Raw genomic sequence first — 18,638 nt, 5'->3', positions numbered from 1 at the left:
AAAAAAAGTCAAGTTCAGTAGGCCAGATTGTGGGGAAAGCATGATTCATGTCATAGAGTTTACAAATAACAGGTGTACATAGTGCACTAGGATGTTTCTTGCCCATTAATGGAAATGTTCCAGAGACTGAACAGTCTAGAAAGATGGATAAGGTGTATTTCACTTTTTCCATCATAATGCCTAGTTTCTGTCCTTTTTCTGTTACAGACGCTAGGTAGTATCAAGATTGTTTCCTTGCTGTTAAATGTGGAAAAAATGAACCCTCCAAAAATAGAAAAAAAATCTAATGTTTTGGGAGTTTTTCCACTGTAGTGTTTATTTATTCGTGTATCCTCTTAACAATCATATCAGAAACATGATCAGCCTCCTATAGACTACACATAGAGAAACAAGTAACTTGGATAGAAAAACATGGGAAGTTACTGAACTAAGAGCAAGTAGTGACTTAATTTTGAGCGATACTTTTTTGGACCTTTACTATGCCAAATATTCCCTCTGGTGATATAGGCAATAATTAAGCCCCCAAATGAAATAAAACACTTGAGATTCTTCACACTCCGTTTTCGCATTCTCTGCACTTCCAGGTCCTCATCGCTTTTTTCCCTTTTGCCCTTCGTTCTGTAGCACTCCTGTGTCCCTTGAAGGTTTTCTTCCCTCTCGCTTCCTGTGACTCTGGCAGCTCCCAAATGCAGCGTTGGTGGCACTGTATCTTGTTTCTGTAAACCCTCCCGGCCAGTCATTTATCTTATTTCTGTAAACCCTGCCGGCTGGTCACAGCCTTCTCATCTTAATTACATTCTCCTTACTCCTGCTGTCTTCCCTGAAGTCTTCCTGTTTTGCTAAAGACGGTGCCCCTTAGGCCCTTGGTTTGCCGTCTGCCTTTCTCTTCCTTCGACTGATGCATGTGGCACCGGAGAGCAGTCCTCACCACCGGAAGCTGTGTCGGGTGTGCAGCTGCACTTCCGGAGGCGGGACACCCCTCCGGCTGCCATCTTGGTAGCGGGGCTGAGGGCGCCGGCTGAGCCTGAGCCCGAGCCTGAGCCTGCTGTCAAGAGTGGGAGGGCACCAAGTAAGAGACCTATTACGTTTCTTGCGGAGAGAAGAGGGAAGGTCAGGATGGCTTTGGGGATGATATTAGTCACTGAATTAAGGTGTCCAGGGAAAGGCTAAACAGCTTGGCCGTTAGCTGTCGCCACTGATGCGATGACTCTTAATGGTGACCTTTTTTTTTAACCCCCCATAATTTTTCTTTAATCATCGTGTCGATGTTAATGTCCCCGAAACATCCACTTGTGACAGTAGGGGCGATTGAAAACAGCGTGTGCTTAGACAGCTTCCTCCACACCCACTGGCAATGGCTCCTTGAGGACCGAGGATGGCTGTGACAGCCCGTCCGAGCTCTGCCCTGTACCCACAGCGCTGATGTGGAGCAGTGCGCTGTGTGGCTGTGGCTTATGAAATACAGGCGTAAATCTAGGCCCAGTCTTTTCCCTAAAATGCAGTACTTATTGTTCTTTTCCTGAAGCCTCAATATGGTTTTTAAGATTTTTTTGTGTCCTGCATGAATCACTTTGGTAATTATGACTAGAAAATCCAAAACCTCATTCATCTGGATGCTGTAAAAGAGAAAAGACAAGACCGCATAGCATTAATGTTAACAGTCCAGGCTCTGAGCGGCTTGAATTGAAATCTCAGCTTTAACACTTACCAACTTTTTGACCTTGAGTAGGTTCCTTAACCCTTAGTTAACCTCGTTTGCAAATTAACTCCTATCTCAAGAGGGTTGTGATAAGGATGATTGAGTTGATACAGGTCCACACTTCCTTCTCTGAAATCCTTGGGACCAGATGTGCTTCAGAATCTTTTAGCTTTTAAAAGGTAACACAGATTCAAACCACGTGGAGAGTGGGGAGGAGGTCGTGATGGCGGCCCTGGAGCCGGAAGTGCAGCCCCTGGCCACAGTCTCTGGCAGAGGACGTGGTGGAGAAGAAACCTCAGGCCACTGCTGAGGCGAGCAGCAGGAAATGCCAGCAAACCGTGGCAGAACTGGAGAGTGTCCTCAGCCACCTGGAGGGTCTCTTTGCCCGGACACTAGTACCACGGGTGCTGATCCTCCTTGGGGGCAATGCCCTCAGTCCCGAGGAGTTCTACGAACTTGACTTGTCCCGCTTGGTCCCCCACAGCGTGGACCCGAGCCTGATCACAGCAGCTTGTTTGTGCCGCCTCTTCCGAGCCATTTTCATGGCTGATGCCTTCAGTGAGCTGCAGGTTCCTCCACTCATGGGCACCATCGTCATGGCACAGGGTCACCGCGACTGTGGAGAAGACTGGTTTTGACCCAAGCTCAACTACAGAGTGCCCAGCCTGGGCCACAGATTGGCTGTGACTCTACCCTGTGGCCAACCCACCATCCCACCTACAGCCTGGGAGGATTACATTTGGTTCCAGGCACCGGTGACACTGAAGGGCTTCCACGAGTGAATGGGAATGCTCATCCTGAACACAATGGCTAAATTGTCTTTCCCCCTGGCACCAAGTCACCCGTCTCTTGCTTGGAGCTAGTTAATTCCTGGTGAGAGGAAGGTTCTCTCCTCCTGGCTGCCTGCCTCCGTTATAGACTTCCCCAGGGGCTGATGGTATGGCTAGGGCTGTAATAATCATCACTGAACAAGCATCTCTTTGAACCAAAGGCTGATTTTCCCAGAGGGTGCTGGGTCAGCTGTTTCTTTTGGGGGTTGGAAAGCAAACATGGGCCCATAGACAGACATCCCTATGGAGGTGACCCTTTCCTGCTTTTTACTGTGGCCTTTCAGAATTTTTACTAGGGACATAATGTGGATGTGACTTGTGAACTTAAATATAAAATGAATGGATTAATGTTAAAAAAAAAAATAACACAGTGTATAACCCACTGAACACAATACCCCCAGTGAGGTCTAAGGTAGAGCCTAGTAATTAAGCAGACTACTATTTCTCCAGTGAAACAAATAGTTACACTAAGTGGGAGAAATGAAAATTAGTCATTTCAGGTCATGTTTTGCCACCCAGTGCATTTACATATACGACCCTTCTCCCCCCATCGCACACAACTTTAGGCCTTCTGAGCTTTTAGGCTTTGGAATTGGATTAGGGTTTGTGGATCCCTACATAGCCATTTGTAAGCACCATTTTAATGTTAGTTATATGCAGAACTGAGTTCTTTCTATACTTTAGGACCTTTGGCTTGTCACTATAAGAATAGTTAAATCATTGTGGTTTAAAGTGAATATGGTGGGGGTTGCATAATTATATGTATTTTTCACATATTACTATTTCATTTGGGTTTCAGGTCTACCCCTTTTTCCAATTGTAAAAGAATAAGAAAGATAGAGGATGAGATGGAGCAGAAACATGCCATGTTCTTCTTTTTTTTTTTTAATTTTTATTGGAGTATAGTTGCTTTACAATGTTGTGTTAGTTTCTGCTGTATAGCAAAGTGAATCAGCTATATGTATACATATATCCCCTCTTTTTTAGGTTTCCTTCCCGTATAGGTCACCACAGAGCACTGAGTAGAGTTCCCTGTGCTATACAGTAGGTTCTCATTAGTTATCTGTCTTATACATAGTAGTGTATATATGCCAGTCCCAATCTCCCAATTCATCCCACCCCCACCTTCCCCGCTTGGTATCCATAAGTTTGTTCTCTACACCTGTGTCTCCCTTTGTACCCACTTTTCTAGATTCCACATATAAGCGATATTATACGATACTTGTTTTTCTCTGTCTGACTTCACTCTGTATGACCGTCTCTAGGTCTATCCACTTCTCTGCAAATGGCACTATTTCGTTCCTTTTTATTGCCAAGTAATATTCCATTGTATATATGTACCACATCTTCTTTATCCATTCCTCTGTTGATGGACATTTAGGTTGCTTCCATGTCCTGGCTGTTGTAAATAGTGCTGCAATGAACACTGGATTGCCTATATATATATATATATATATATATATATATCTTTTTTTATAAAATTATCCATTTATCCATGTATTTTTGGCTGCGTTGGGTCCTCGTTTCTGTGTGCAGGCTTTCTCTAGTTGTGGCGAGCGGGGGCTACTCTTCGTCGCGGTGTGCGGGCTTCTCATTGTCGTGGCCTCTCCTGTGGCTCGTGGGCTCCAGGCGTGCAGGCTCAGTAGCTGTGGCTCACTGGCTTAGTTGCTCTGCAGCACGTGGGATCTTCCCGGACCAGGGCTCGAACCCGTGTCCGCTGCATTGGCAGGCAGATTCGTAACCACTGCGCCACCAGGGAAGCCCTGGAGTGCATGTATATTTTTGAATTATAATTTGCTCCAGGTATATGCCCAGGAGTGGGATTGCTGGGTCATAGCCATGTTCTTAACGGCCATGTTGTCTTGCCTACCAGTTGACTCCTCATTGAACAGGTTTTTTTTGTTTTGTTTTTGTTTTTTTCCCGGTACACGGGCCTCTCACTGCTGTGGCCTCTCCCGTTGCGGAGCACAGGCGCCGGACGCGCAGGCTGAGCGGCCATGGCTCACGGGCCTAGCCGCTCCGCGGCATGTGGGATCTTCCTGGACCGTGGCACGAACCCGTGTCCCCTGCATCGGCAGGCGGACTCTCAACCACTGCGCCACCAGGGAAGCCCTGAACAGTTTTTTTAAAAGAACATCTCTTTCAAAGATTTGAGATTTCTGAAATATTTTCTTTTGTTTGTGACTTCTGCTTTCACTTGCCTCTACTGTTAAACACATGTTAAGAACAGAAAGCCACCCTGTAAATCTTAATCTTTTGCTCTGGTTTGCTTCCAGTGAGTCATTTCTAGAATATCTGATGTAGAAAAATCTTGAATTTTAAGTAACTTAAGTGTTCCTAAGATTTTAGTTTTCTTTTACAAAGAAGGGAGCCTCTTGAGCTTAGGACTGTGGGGTTAGTTGTCTCGTATGAATTCATGGTTAGTATTACAATTGGCCTGAAAGTCTAGCGGTCTGGCACGTCTTATTCTGTTAAAATCCATTGAAAAATCTCTTGACGCTTATAGTAGAAAATAAGTAGATGTCTAGATTTTCATCCTCTTTTCACCTAGTACATATATTTGCCAGTCAGAGCCTGACCAAAAGGAGAATGTGGAATGTTTGAAAAAATAATGTATGCTTTTGAAACGATAAGACAGATACTGTACGCAGAAACTATGTACTCTATGAAGGGCAAATTTAAAATTTTAGAGGAAATGTTACTATCCTTGTGTCTGTAAGAAACAGACATATTGACAAAAGTAACTATATACATAGGTATTTAAGCACTTCAGGAGAATAATTTTGAGATTAATTTCCTGAAGTATGTCCTCTGAAGAACTACAGATTTCATTTTTACTCATTTATAAATCAGTAGTTCATTACTTCCTAAAAATAACTGATTTCTATAGAAGTGAAGCTGATATTGGGGTTTTTAGATTTTTCTTTTTCTCTAACGTTTATCATTTATTTTTAGTCTGTCTATAAATATATTTGTGTGAGGATTTTGTTAACTGATTTCATTGCCTCCTTAAGACATACCAATGTGGCACATTACAAGTAACTTGGAAAGTTAGATCTCAACGGGCAGAAATCACCTTGAAGTAAGCCTTGTTTCTTTGTATAAATTTATCTCTGTTGCTGCTTCACATCATAGTGAGGTGGGATATTAATTTTAAAGATGATTTTATAGTTTGTGTTTGGTGATTCCTTCTAGTTCACTTTTCTCTTTTTTGTGTAATCTGTGAGGTGCATTAGGTCACTTGGTATGTTTTATTTTTAGTAGTCTCAGTATTTTAAATCTTATATTTTATTCCTTTAACAAGTAGGAATCAAGACCAGCAATCATTGAGGGTGAGGCTGTTCTGTTTCAGACTTGCTGCTCAAAAACCAAAGAGGTTAAGGAAGAAACCAAGATACCTTAGGTTCTTCTGCTTCTGTTTTCTATCTTAAGATTTAACACAGGTAGATTATTTTTTAATAAGTTTGTTTTTAACATGAGATATTTATAGCATGAGTGGATGTGTGTGTATGCCCACATGCACACAGTATGACATTGCAGCAACGAAAAACAGAGTCACGTGGCTTGAACATAATAGACATTTATTTCTCTCACATGAAAACCTGAAAAGTGGTCCATGGTCTGTGTGGTTGGTCCGTATTCATCGGGGACTCTATTTTGTTGTTCTGCCATCTTCAACAGGTAGCTTTTATCTTATGGTCTAAGATGGCTGCTCCAGTTCTCACCATCATACCTTCTCTGCAACAGAAAAGAGGAACGATATGCTCCCTTTATGGGCACAACTTAGAACCTGCAGGCATTGCTTCTGCCCACACCATGCGCAGACCTTAGAAATACAACCTTAACCAGCAAGGGAGTTTGGCAAATCGTGTACCGAGCTAAAATACATTACTTTGGGACTTCCCTGGTGGCGCAGTGGTTAAAAATCCACCTGACAGTGCAGGGGACACGAGTTCGAGCCCTGGTCTCGGAAGATTCCACATGTCGCAGAGCAGCTAAGTCTGTGCACCACACCTACTGAGCCTGTGCTCTAGAGCCCGTGAGCCACAATTACTGAGCCTGTGTGCTGCAACTCCTGAAGCCTGCGCTCTAGAGCCCATGCTCTGCAACAAGAGAAGCCACTGCAGTGAGAAGCCCGAGCACTGCAACGAAGAGTAGCCCCCGCTCGCCGCAACCAGAGAAAGCCTGAGCGCAGCAACGAAGACCCAACGCAGCCAAAAATAAATAAATTTTAAAAATATATTACTTTGTAAAATGGGAAGAATAGATACTGTAGAAAACCGGCCATTGCTACTAAAGTGTGTAATATTAAGTGCAGTGTTTTGTTAACATTGAATACCCATCATTATCAATATTTACCAAAAGAAAAAAAGACCCGGGAATTCCCTGGCGATCCAGAGGGCATGGGGTTCTGTCCCAGGTCAGGGAAGTAAGATCCCCGTACAGTGAAGCCAAAAAAAGAAAAAGAAGACCCACCTCTGTTATACAGCCATTGGGATCTATAAATCACCAGTCTTGGGTATCCCTGAAAAACATTTCCTTACAAATCTTCACGTGTAGAGAAGGATCTCTAATTCTTAATTTAGGAAAGACTTTGTAAGGACAAATTGTTATTAAAAAAAAAGCATATGGTTTAAAAACTAAATTCAGTAAAGATTAGAAAGTATAAAAGTCCTTCATCTAACTAGCTTTGAAATAAATACTTTTAGAGCTTTATTTTGTCAGTATACAAAATTGCACCTGCATCATGTTTTTGTATGTTTGACATCTTTCTATATCAGCAATGTAGATCTACCTCCCTTTAAAAAATGTTATTTAGCATTTATTTGGGGATTTTTTTTAATTAAAAAGATTTTAAATTAGAGATTGACAGTGTTAGTTTCAGATATATAGCAAAGTGATTCAGTTATACGTATATATTCTTTTTCAGATTCTTTTCCATTATAGGTTTTTACAAGGTATTGAATATATAGTACCCTGTGTTATACAGTAGGTCCTTGTAGTTTATTTTATATACAGTAGTGTGTATCTGTTAATCTATTTAGGGAATTTTAAAACAATGCTGTTAATATAGCTGTCATGTACTTCATTTGTGATTACATGTTTTTGTTAGTTGATTAATTATGGAAAGTTCCCTGATCAAAACAGTAGACTTATAAAGCCTCTTAGTTCGTTTTGTTCTTGCCTCAGAAATCTAGAGCCTGGTCTTTCAGTGTTCCTGATTTTCTCTGAGAATACATACGCTGTTAGAAGTAAGAGGGTGTTGGCATGAAAAGCAAACAAACAAAAATTGGGATTTTTTTTTTTTTAATGCGGTACGCAGGCCTCTCACTGCTGTGGCCTCTCCCGCTGCAGAGCACAGGCTCCGGACGCGCAGGCTCAGCGGCCATGGCTCACGGGCTCAGCCGCTCCCCGGCATGTGGGATCTTCCCGAACTGGGGCACGAACCCGTGTCCCCTGCATCGGCAGGCGGACTCTCAACCACTGCGCCCCCAGGGAAGCCCTGAGATGGTTTTTACAACTATAGTGTCCATTGTTAAATTCAGAATGAAACATTAAAAAAATCTGTTTTCTAGTTCTGGATCATTTTTGTATAATTCATGTTAATTAGAATATTAGACATTAATGGATTAGCTTGTATGTCAGTAAAGTATTAGAAGAGTTGGTATTTTTCACGTTATCTTAATGCTGTAACATTAAGGATGTGTGAAGTCACTTGCGCGTTTTTTAAAAACGTTCAGCGTGATGTTCTTGGTGGAAGATGGCAGGGTACTTGTGAGGTGGTGTACTCCTGGTGTTTGGCCCCTGTGCCCCTTTTACCATTGGCATGAGGATTAGCTCTACCACTGTGTTCAGTACTAGTCTTAAAACCAGCTGCCTTTCCATTCTTTACCGTCTTTACTGTGTTGCCTCTCAAATTCAAGACACCTTATCTATCAAGTATAGAATTATTTGAAATGGAAGCAGCGGTGCATGAAAAAGAAAGGGTGACTGGTAGGAATTGGTAAGAATTTGGAAAAGTACATAGAACAGTAGGTAGAAATGGGTATAATGGATTAGAGGTCTTGGACTCAGGAGAATCAGGTCTTGGCTCTATCACCTTGTAGTTTTATTACAAGTTACTTAAGCTTTCTGAGCCTCAGTTTTCTCATCTATAAAATGGAGACAGAAATAGGACCTAGTTGATCTGGTTGGAGTTGGGATTAAATTCTGCATGTGGTAAACTGCTTGGCAGTATTTTTTAAGTATTATACAACTCTGTATATCCTTTATTTCTTCTCTTTATCCAATTCATCAAAGCTTTGTGAGGCCATATTCACTGGAAGCAGCTTTTCTCTCTATTCTGTTTATCAAGCCTGCCCTGCCCCTGAAGTTGAAGTCAGGATTAGAAATCTGGGGGTTTGGCATATTTGTTCACTCAGCTAGGAACACTGGAGAAGAATGATAGTTACCTTTTACGGGAGAAACAGCATTTAGGTCAGTGCTGACTCCACATTCTCAGACTTTTGAACAGTTTGCCACTCTGGTATCTATTCCTTAAATGCTTTGCTGAGCCTCATTGAATGAAAGAAAAGAAAGTAAGAGAAAGGAAAATGTGACAGGCAAAAAAAAAAACTTCATAGCATTTATAAACTTGGATTTTTAGTTAAAATACTAGGATTCTCTAACATGATTGTCCTCTTCTGACTTAGTCTCATATTTTCATATCCTGAAGCAACCTAAATCATGTCCCCTTTTCCCCTCCGCCTTTAGTTCTCCGCAGGTCACGAAGCCTGTCCTCACATACCACCTCCTCTCAGGAGGACACAGATGCCAGCACTGTCACCGCACCTCACACAGGGAGAGACTGGGCCTCAGGGAGATTGACTGCAGGAGCATCACTGCTTAGGCTGGAGACCAGATTCTAGGGGGTTTCTGCCCCTCTGAGAGTCTCTTAGGCATTTTGTCTTTCAGAGTACTTTTCCATTGTTTTGGAAAGCGCTCCTTCAGGACCAGAGTCTACAGCTTTATGGGCAGAGTTTAGTTTCAACGGAAAATCGTGAAAAATTACACTTTACATTTAGTTATACTCCAAGTCAACTAGGATGTCCTGTTAGAAGCAGGGCTCCAAGCCTTTTTAAAGAACAGTTTATCTTTCTTTTAAACAAATGGAGGTATTACAAGGGACACAGATGGAAGGCAGGTTGCCACATCAAAATAAATTAATGCATAGTTTCCTTCTCCCAAATAACTTTCCTTTAAAAATGATGGGTGGGAGAATGGAATAAAATGATGAAACTTTAGATTGCTATGTTTAGTCACTTTACAATCGAGAAGCACAATGACTAGCCAACATTCTAATATTTGTTTAAAAAGTAGATGGCTTTAAAAGCCCTGGAGGTAGAATATTTAATCACTTGCATGCTAGCTCCTAAGAATTAATATTTAAGCCGTTCAGCATGAAATGGACGTGGAGATGGACTACTTGGGAAAGTCTATCAAGTAGACTTCCTTTCAGTCTGATGGAAACTCTGGATGGTTACAACCTGATTTGTTTGCTTTTATTCCCTATACCCAGAACTAGACTTTGAGGAGAAGGGTAAGACAGACACACCATGGGAGGTCACTTCTGGTAGGGGCTGGAAGGGTGTGAGCAGAACACCCCGCCCATGCCTGTGGTGTTGGCTGGGAACTCCAAGTGGTGAACTAATAGCAGCTTTTGATGGTTTCCCTCCAACCAGCTCAGGCTTTCAGTCTCAGTTCCTGCACATAAAATACTGCATAATATTTCCAGAGCAGCATGACTGTGAAAAAATAACTGGCATTCTGAAAGCTGGCATAGTCTGCTATAGCAACATGGGTGAACGTAGCTATTAATTTATCGGTCATTTTTGGTTTTATTGGGTTTCCCATGGACTGAAAGCTATAAAAGTTAGGTTTTCCTTCAGTTTAAGAAAACATTCTTTAATAGTAGAGAAACTTTGGAGTAAAATTATTTTTCCTTAGCAATTTATGATGCTCACTGATGAAAGGCAGGTGTATTTCTTTAGTAAAAATCCTACCACATATATTGAAATGAGTAGAAAACATACAGTGAGCATGGTGACTAGCCAGCATTTTAATATTTGTTTTAAAAGTAGACTGCTTTGGGCTTCTCTGGTGGCGCAGTGGTTGAGAGTCCGCCTGCCGATGCAGGGGACACGGGTTCGTGCCCCGGTCCGGGAAGATCCCACATGTCGCGGAGCGGCTGGGCCCATGAGCCATGGCCGCTGAGCCTGCGTGTCTGGAGCCTGTGCTCCGCAACGGGAGAGGCCACAGCAGTGAGAGGCCCGCGTACTGCAAAAAAAAAAAAAAAAAAGTAGACTGCTTTAAAAGCCCTGGAGGTAGAATATTTAATCATTTGCACGCCCTGAAATGTTCCAGTCCTGGGGTCTTGAACAGGCCCTGGCTGCTGCAATATAGGAGTCCTTTTGTTTTGCATAGCCTGCTCTGTAGCAGAAGTAGGCAGACCAGCACATTTCACTGGCCTGGGCTTTTGAGGTCTTTAGATTCACACCTGCCATCCCAGTACCCTAAGCCTCAGAAGATTTCATTTTCTTACCTCCCTAAGCTAATATCTAATAAACTTCTTGTATAAAATGATGTATATCAGGTATTACTGCAGCTATTGACACAGGGTCTGTACTCATGGGGCTTTGTTGATTAGGCAAGACCGAGCTGTCTTTCATTATTTAGTGAGTGTTTTCATATAGGTCATGTGAAGGTTGTCAAGCAAAACAAGAAGGCTTTGCACAGAAACTAAGTTGAGATTTTGATAGATACGGATTATCTCCCCCGACGCCCAAACAGTTTTCTCTTTGGAAGTAGCTCCCATTATTTCAGGATCTCTAGAAGTATGAATGGGGTTAGTGCCTTTTCTCAGGGAAAACTGTCATTTTACTGATGTTTTCCAGCAAGAAACAGTCTGTTAGTGATGGATATACTGATAAGAATGGAGAACAAGTGAGAAACTGGAGATTTTTGTGCAGTTGGGGGCTGATTTCATTTATGGGGACATTTAGCCCATTTGTTTTTAAAAATCAAATTAACTCCAAATTGTTCCCATCTTCTAGGGAATGCAGAGTAGTTGGCAGCTAGGTGCAGTGTTGTTTCAGGAATTGATATTGGCCTGGAACCACTATAAAGTGGTTGCTTCCAGGTTTCTTCTCCATCATTATTTTAGTTACAGTATCATTTCAAGCACCCTCACAAAGATGGCACATCCCTAGAAAACAATTTTGAGGGATGAAGCAGTGGTCAGAGGTGTTTAGTACTCGAATATAGGACTCATAATTCCCTGAAGTGCTTTTTCCTCCATAGCCCTCTGCCTTCCTCCTCTGTGGGCTCCCTCAACGAGGCTGCATTCCTGTTTCTAAGAGATCATCAGTACAAGTAGTATTACACTAAGTTCAGCGTCAGTTGAACTTCAATAAGAGGAAGGCAGTAATCAGAAATATATTTTACAGTCATCTTTGCTTAGTTATCATGAAAAATGTGGGCATCCCAGCGGCCTTTTATCTATCTCTATTCAGAGGTGGCCAAGAAACCCAGGTCCATCAAGTCCAGCCTGTAGGAAAGCAGGAAGGCATGAGTAATTCATGTTTGATGTGCAGAGTTGGTTGTACCGGGCATCACCACCCAGAGAGAAGGCTTCCAAACCGTAATTTTAAAATGTTAGATGTTAGAGGAGGAGAGGTGAAGAACCATTAGGTTGGAATTAGATATTCCACAGTGGCATTTGTTCAGACACTAGATGAACAGATCGCTGCATCCAGATTGATTAGCTCTCTCCGCCTCTACTGCCCCTCCCGTAAGAATTTTTTTTTTCTTGTAGTGTATAGGATTGGTCCTTCTTTCATTTCTTTTGGTTTAGTACCTGTCGTTCTATCATCTTTGACCTCTGTAATGATGCCTGGGTGATGGTGAAGAGTTCCAAGTGATTCTTAGGCCTCAAATTCCTGCCCATCAATGAAATGTTTGTAGTATTTTCTGTAATGGAACATATACTGGGACAACTTGCTTTCAGCATCAAACCATTTTTTTTTAAACATCTTTATTGCAGTATAATTGCTTTACAATGGTGTGTTAGTTTCTGCTTTATAACAAAGTGCATCAGCTATACATATACATATATCCCCATATCTCCTCCCTCTTGCATCTCCCTCCCACCCTCCCTATCCCACCCCTCTAGGTGGTCACAGAGCACCGAGCTGATCTCCCTGTGCTGTGCGGCTGCTTCCCACTAGCTATCTGTTTTACATTTGTCAAGCCGTTTCTTATCAGAGACTTGGAGCTGATTCCTGGCATTTGTTTATGTCCTATGAGGTATATTTATGCTATTTGTCTAAAAACTATTCTTAATAGTTTCTGTTAGCTAGTCAAAACTTCAAAACCTTTTCCTTTCTAAAATATCAATATCTACGAACTTTAGAGCAAATTGTGAGTTCTGTTCTTACCGAGTATCTCATACTGCTTTGAAGTATGGCTACCTGGCACAGATGTCTTCTTTCCCATACCCTGTACATTCCTCAGAAGGACATACCAAACTTTATTCATCTTTGTGACCTCTATAGCAGTACTTCTCAGTGTGTGTTCTATGGGCTGCCTGTATCAGTATCATTTGGGACCCTATTTAAAAACGCACATTCTGGGCCTCCCTGGTGGCGCAGTGGTTGAGAGTCCGCCTGCCGATGCAGGGGATACGGGTTCGTGCCCCGGTCTGGGAGGATCCCATATGCCGCGGAGCGGCTGGGCCCGTGAGCCGTGGCCGCTGGGCCTGCGCATCCGGAGCCTGTGCTCCGCAACGGGAGAGGCCACAACAGTGAGAGGCCCGCATACCGCAAAAAGAAAAAAAAAAAAAAAAAAAAACACACGCACATTCCAGGGCTTCCCTGGTGGGGCAGTGGTTGAGAGTCCGCCTGCCGATGCAGGGGACACGGGTTCGTGCCCCGGTCTGGGAGGATCCCATATGCCGCGGAGCGGCTGGGCCCGTGAGCCGTGGCCGCTGGGCCTGCGCATCCGGAGCCTGTGCTCCGCAACGGGAGAGGCCACAACAGTGAGAGGCCCGCATACCGCAAAAAGAAAAAAAAAAAAAAAAAAAACACGCACATTCCAGGGCTTCCCTGGTGGGGCAGTGGTTGAGAGTCCGCCTGCCGATGCAGGGGACACGGGTTCGTGCCCCGGTCCGGGAGGATCCCACATGCCGCGGAGCGGCTGGGCCCGTGAGCCGTGGCCGCTGGGCCTGCGCATCTGGAGCCTGTGCTCCGCGGCGGGAGAGACCACAGCAGTGAGAGGCCCGCGTACCGCAAAAAAAAAAAAAAAAAAAAGTTTGGGCAGTCGTTCCTGTAGAACCTTTTTAGTATGTTCTCTGGACCAGGCAACTAGTTAGAAATGCAGATTCTCCGACCCTACACAAGGTTAGCTGAATCAGAATCTACATTGTAATAAATTCCTATGAGATAATATGCACACTCCAGTTTGAGCACACTGCTTTACAACTCCTTGCAGGTAGTAAGCTCCCAGTAATTAATCACTACCTATTGGTTCGTCGATCTGCTTCTCAGATATTCTCCTTTTCTAAAACAAAACAGCCACAACTTTCAGCTTTCCAGAAATTTTAGGGAGTGTCTCAGGAGAATTATTCTATTCTTTTCAATAAAGAATTATAGTGAGAGTTCACTGTGTCACTAGTTTAAGCCCAGACCTAGTGATCTCCTCCTAAATAAATGCAGAAGCACCTCATAAGATATAGTCACAGATCTGTTTCTCATAGGAAAGGGTCTAATTCTCTGCGTGTGTGAGATTCACTCTGGGCCTGGCTCAGAGGCCTCAGCTGCCAGATCAAGTGAAGCTCTTCCCAGCAGCCCCCTTGGCCCTTGTCAGTGAGGAGCTTTCAAGGCCACAGCCTCATCTCAGTGGGAGGAAGCATAATTGCATATTGCTTTGTATGTTCTTTTAAAACTAGAAAACCTTTCTGTGGATGTGGTAACGTGTTATATCAGTGGTTCCCAAATGTGTCTGAACAGGAAAATCATCTGTGTTGCTTCTTAAAAGTTCAGACACCTAAGCCTCATTCCAGATCCACTGAATCAATTTCTGGGGGAGAATCCTAGCAACCTATTTTTTAAGACACCCTGGACATCTTTGTAATCAGGCATATTTGAGAAACACTGAATTATCTGATCTTTCCCTCAGCAGATTACCTTTCTGATTATATTTTTTGTTGTCCCTTATGTTTTCTTGAACATATATTGCCCCAAGAGCAGTAAAGAAGGCAGCTCGGGGTTGCCAGTTTAGAACTGAAATGTGTATAACTAAGTACTGCATAATACTGTTTTTCAAGGACTTAAAAATTAACGTTATTTCATACTACTTATGTTCCTTTGAAAATGTTATAAAAATGGCAAGTGTTTTGAAGATCTAAGATGGTGAAATGATGAAGCACCATAAAATACTTGAGGGGTAGATGTGTGTGCATGGGGCTTGCTTAAACATGTGATTTGTCATCTCTTATCTCAGAACTCCTTTGCATTTAACCCTTGAATGTGCTTTAACCTAAGATAAACTTTTGTTATTATTACTACATTATTTAGAGAAATGACTTATGCTTTCTTTTTCTTGTAATTAAATTGTTCATGTGCTATCCTTTCTGAATTTTGCAGAAGAAAGCTGGTTCTTTCCTCTTGGAAAGGAACAAATTGTGTTGACCTCTAATTTAGGATTAGAGTAATTCTGGGTCTTGAGCATTAAAACAAAAATAAATTATCAAATACTTAATGGTACTCTCTTAGAAGTCACTGAATTTATTGGTTTGTGTAAATCCACTATTAGATAATGTTACTTAATTTGGGATCTCAAATTCTTATACTTTATAAATCACTTCACGGGTTTAAATGATTGTTTTTGATGGATAGATAGAAAGGGAGTCTTCTTCTCTTACAGTTAGGATCCTGACCATTTCTGTGAAATAATTTAAATACTATCCAGTTGTGGTTTTCCCCAAGTGAGTGTGTCATCTGTAAATGTCAGATCCAGAAGGAAACTTTGATCCCTAACCTTAGGAAATTTAGATCCCTAATTCAAGACTATAGTGATAGGTGAATAAGGTAAGGTGCCTGCTCTCAAGGAATTTATAGTTTAATTGGAAAGGGCTTAACTAAAGCCTGTGAAACAAATTGAGACAGAATAAGACATATGACCTTGTTACCAACGGTGCAGCAGGAGTTCAGTGAAGAAGGAAGGAAATAATGAAGCAGGCACGGAATGCTACTGCTTTGGAGAAGGAAGGAGACTTGATTGATTTGGGCTTCTAAGTCCAGAAGTGAGCCTTCTACCCAAGTAAAGAATAACTGTAAAAGAAGAAGAGGCTTTTAGTCAGGAACAAGCAGGGTATGATGGATGTTAAGACTGACTTAGTAGAGCCCAGGGAAGAAATGTTGCAGAAAAGGAAGGAATCATAATTATGAATATTTGAAGGCCAGAGGCTTGGGAATTTTGTTTTCATGTAGTTGGAAGAAACTGATGCATGTTATTAGCAGTGCTGATTGTGAGGTTAGAAAAACAGTAATTTTGTTTGTGTCTTTATTCATTTCCAAAACCAAATGTGTGTGCATGTGTATGTGTATCTGATATTCTGTTTTTAACATCTTTGAGCCATAAGATGGCATTGCAAATAAAATTTAAAATTTCTGTTTTAAATTTTATTATGTTCTGATGAATGGGACACTCTGTAGCGCAGATTAAGACATTTGGAGGAAAAAAAATGATGCTTGTGCCAGCCTTGCAGGGTCATCTGAGAGTTACGGGCCAATTGTCTAAGCACTGCTTATGCTTGGATAGTGGTAGAGAGATGTGGTTCCCTGGTTTCCTAGTACCTGGGACACATTTCACTTAGCAAAAAAGTGCATTGCATGTGATGTGTAGTGTTAACTACACTGAAAGGGTTTTAAGTCATTGGCATATTGTAGCTCAATGTTTTTTAGCTTTCTGATGACGTTTTATATTCTACTTTATAGAATGTATACATTAGGAGTGTCTTTCACAAGGTTCCAAATAAGTTATCCTTTAATGGCTGAGATGTGGCTGTTTAGAAGAATGAGTGAGAAGTTTTGGCACCACAGGGCAGCACAGTCTGGAAAGTTGCTTGTATCTTTATTTGGTCTTATTAGAACACAGACTCTGGCACGGCGAAAACTGTTTTGGCTGTGCGTATTTCAGCCTGTGTCCTACCCAGAGCCTGGACGGCACACCAGGTTCCAGGGAGATCACTGACAGGGCAAGTCATGTCCACTAGGAAAGATCCTTCACATGCCCCCAGGTTCTGACAATTTTGAGAATTCTTCCTCAATTGGAGAAGAGCAGTTTTGGAACCTGCCTGAGCTGTTTGAAATTCACAAAATTGAAAATATAGAGCTGGTTTCTGGAAAGAATACTGTTTTGTGTTCTTTACAAATATGTCATTATAAATGCATATTTTCATTCACATGTTAAACCTTGAAAAGGAACTCTATAAGCAGTTCCTGAAAGGGAGTGAGGGTAGTGTGAGCAACAGCATTTCACTCTGGAGATTCAGTGTTAATAATGGAATATTTGTGTCTTAAGTGGTGTGTGCAGTTTGTTCAGTGGTTGTGTTTTTTCTTAATAGCTATTGTTGAAAAACTGTTTTCTGGGTAATTTTTCTAAGTATCTTTGGCTAAGTGAAGTCCTAAGTTTTGGATTTGAATAATTTCATTCTTTAGTGTTCATTTTGCCCCGCCAGCAAAGAGTATTACCTGATAGCAGTTGAAGGGTTATATTTACTTATTTAACAAAAACTTATATAATGCTTACTTTGTGCCAGGTGCTTTTCTATATGCTTTCCAAATATTAACTAACGTGTTTAGTCTTCTTCGCAACCCTATGGAGTAGGTTTTTTTCTGTCCCCCATTTTACCAGTGAGGAAACGGAGGCTCCAATTAGTTACTGTGTTGTCCAAGGCCATTTAGCTAATAGGTGTGTCAGCTGGGGTTCAAATTCAGGCAGCCTGCCTGCGGAGTGTGTGGGCTTAAACACTGTGCTCTGCTAAGTCGCTCTTTCTCAGGAGGGAAAAGACCAATACAGATCGATTGAGTCATGACTGTTTTGCTCTTAGTTCATCAGAGTCTTCGATCTATCAGTAACCCTGGAGCCCATTTACCTTGTTTTGTGCTAACAATTCTGCTGAATTCTTTAAATGTGTGGCTTAAGATGACATTCTCCTTTATTACTGTAAATGAAAACACACAATTTAAAAAATATTCTTGTAAAAACAGTGAAATATATATTCCAAGGGCTTGATTGAGAGGTTCTCAGTGGCAAGAACTAGGTCTTTTTTTTTTTTTTCTCGCGGTGCGCGGGCCTCTCACTGTCGTGGCCTCTCCCGTTGCGGAGCACAGGCTCCGGACGCGCAGGCTCAGCGGCCATGGCTCACGGGCCCAGCCGCTCCGCGGCATGTGGGATCTTCCCGGACCAGGGCACGAACCCGTGTCCCCTGCATCGGCAGGCGGACTCTCAACGACTGCACCACCAGGGAAGCCCAGAACTAGGTCTTCTTGACTGATGTCCTTTGACCCCAGTATGCTTTCACCAAAAGCCTTTCTTTTCCTTTCACTATACCTTTGGAGTTGGGATGGAACCTGGAGATGAACTATTCCACACCTTCCTTTTATAAATAAGCAAACTGAGGCTCAGAGAGTTCATGCCCAAGCCCTCAGCAGCTAGTTCTGAAGCAGAAATGTGACTTAAATTACTTGGCTCAATTTAGTGGTCTTTTCCTTCCATTATAGAAATTGAAAAGTTACAGTGCTCTGAGAACCCAGATAAAATATCTAATAAACTTCGAAACATTTTAGATCCATTTGGAAAGCATATATTATACTTTTATTAATCTCAGTTATTTCTCAACCTCAAACCTCATCATTTCTCTTCTGACATTTGTTATATCTTTCAGTACTTCCAGCCAACACATACAGACCTGCTTGTAAGTCATGCCAAGTGTTCTGAGACCCGGCATCCCTTTACATAATTATACATACACATAAGTAATATATAAGCTTAATATTGACTTGATTGAA

At 42.1% G+C, this 18,638-nt stretch overlaps 1 protein-coding gene and 1 pseudogene across 8 annotated transcripts in view; both read left to right on the top strand.

Moving 5' to 3' along the window:
* RBPMS (RNA binding protein, mRNA processing factor) overlaps positions 1-18,638 on the top strand; it is a 192,131-nt gene that overhangs the window by 43,532 nt on the left and 129,961 nt on the right. The window lies entirely within an intron of this gene.
* LOC308608104 (MAD2L1-binding protein-like) lies at positions 899-2,958 on the top strand (annotated as a pseudogene). The gene is made up of 2 exons: positions 899-996; positions 1,938-2,958. The product of its transcript is annotated as an MAD2L1-binding protein-like (transcript).

The sequence above is a fragment of the Mesoplodon bidens genome (genome assembly GCF_964165515.1).
Source record: "Mesoplodon bidens genome assembly, chromosome: 20".
NCBI lineage: Eukaryota > Metazoa > Chordata > Mammalia > Artiodactyla > Ziphiidae > Mesoplodon > Mesoplodon bidens.
Note: the sequence above shows the minus strand (reverse complement) of the source record. Positions and strands in the feature narration are given on the sequence as shown.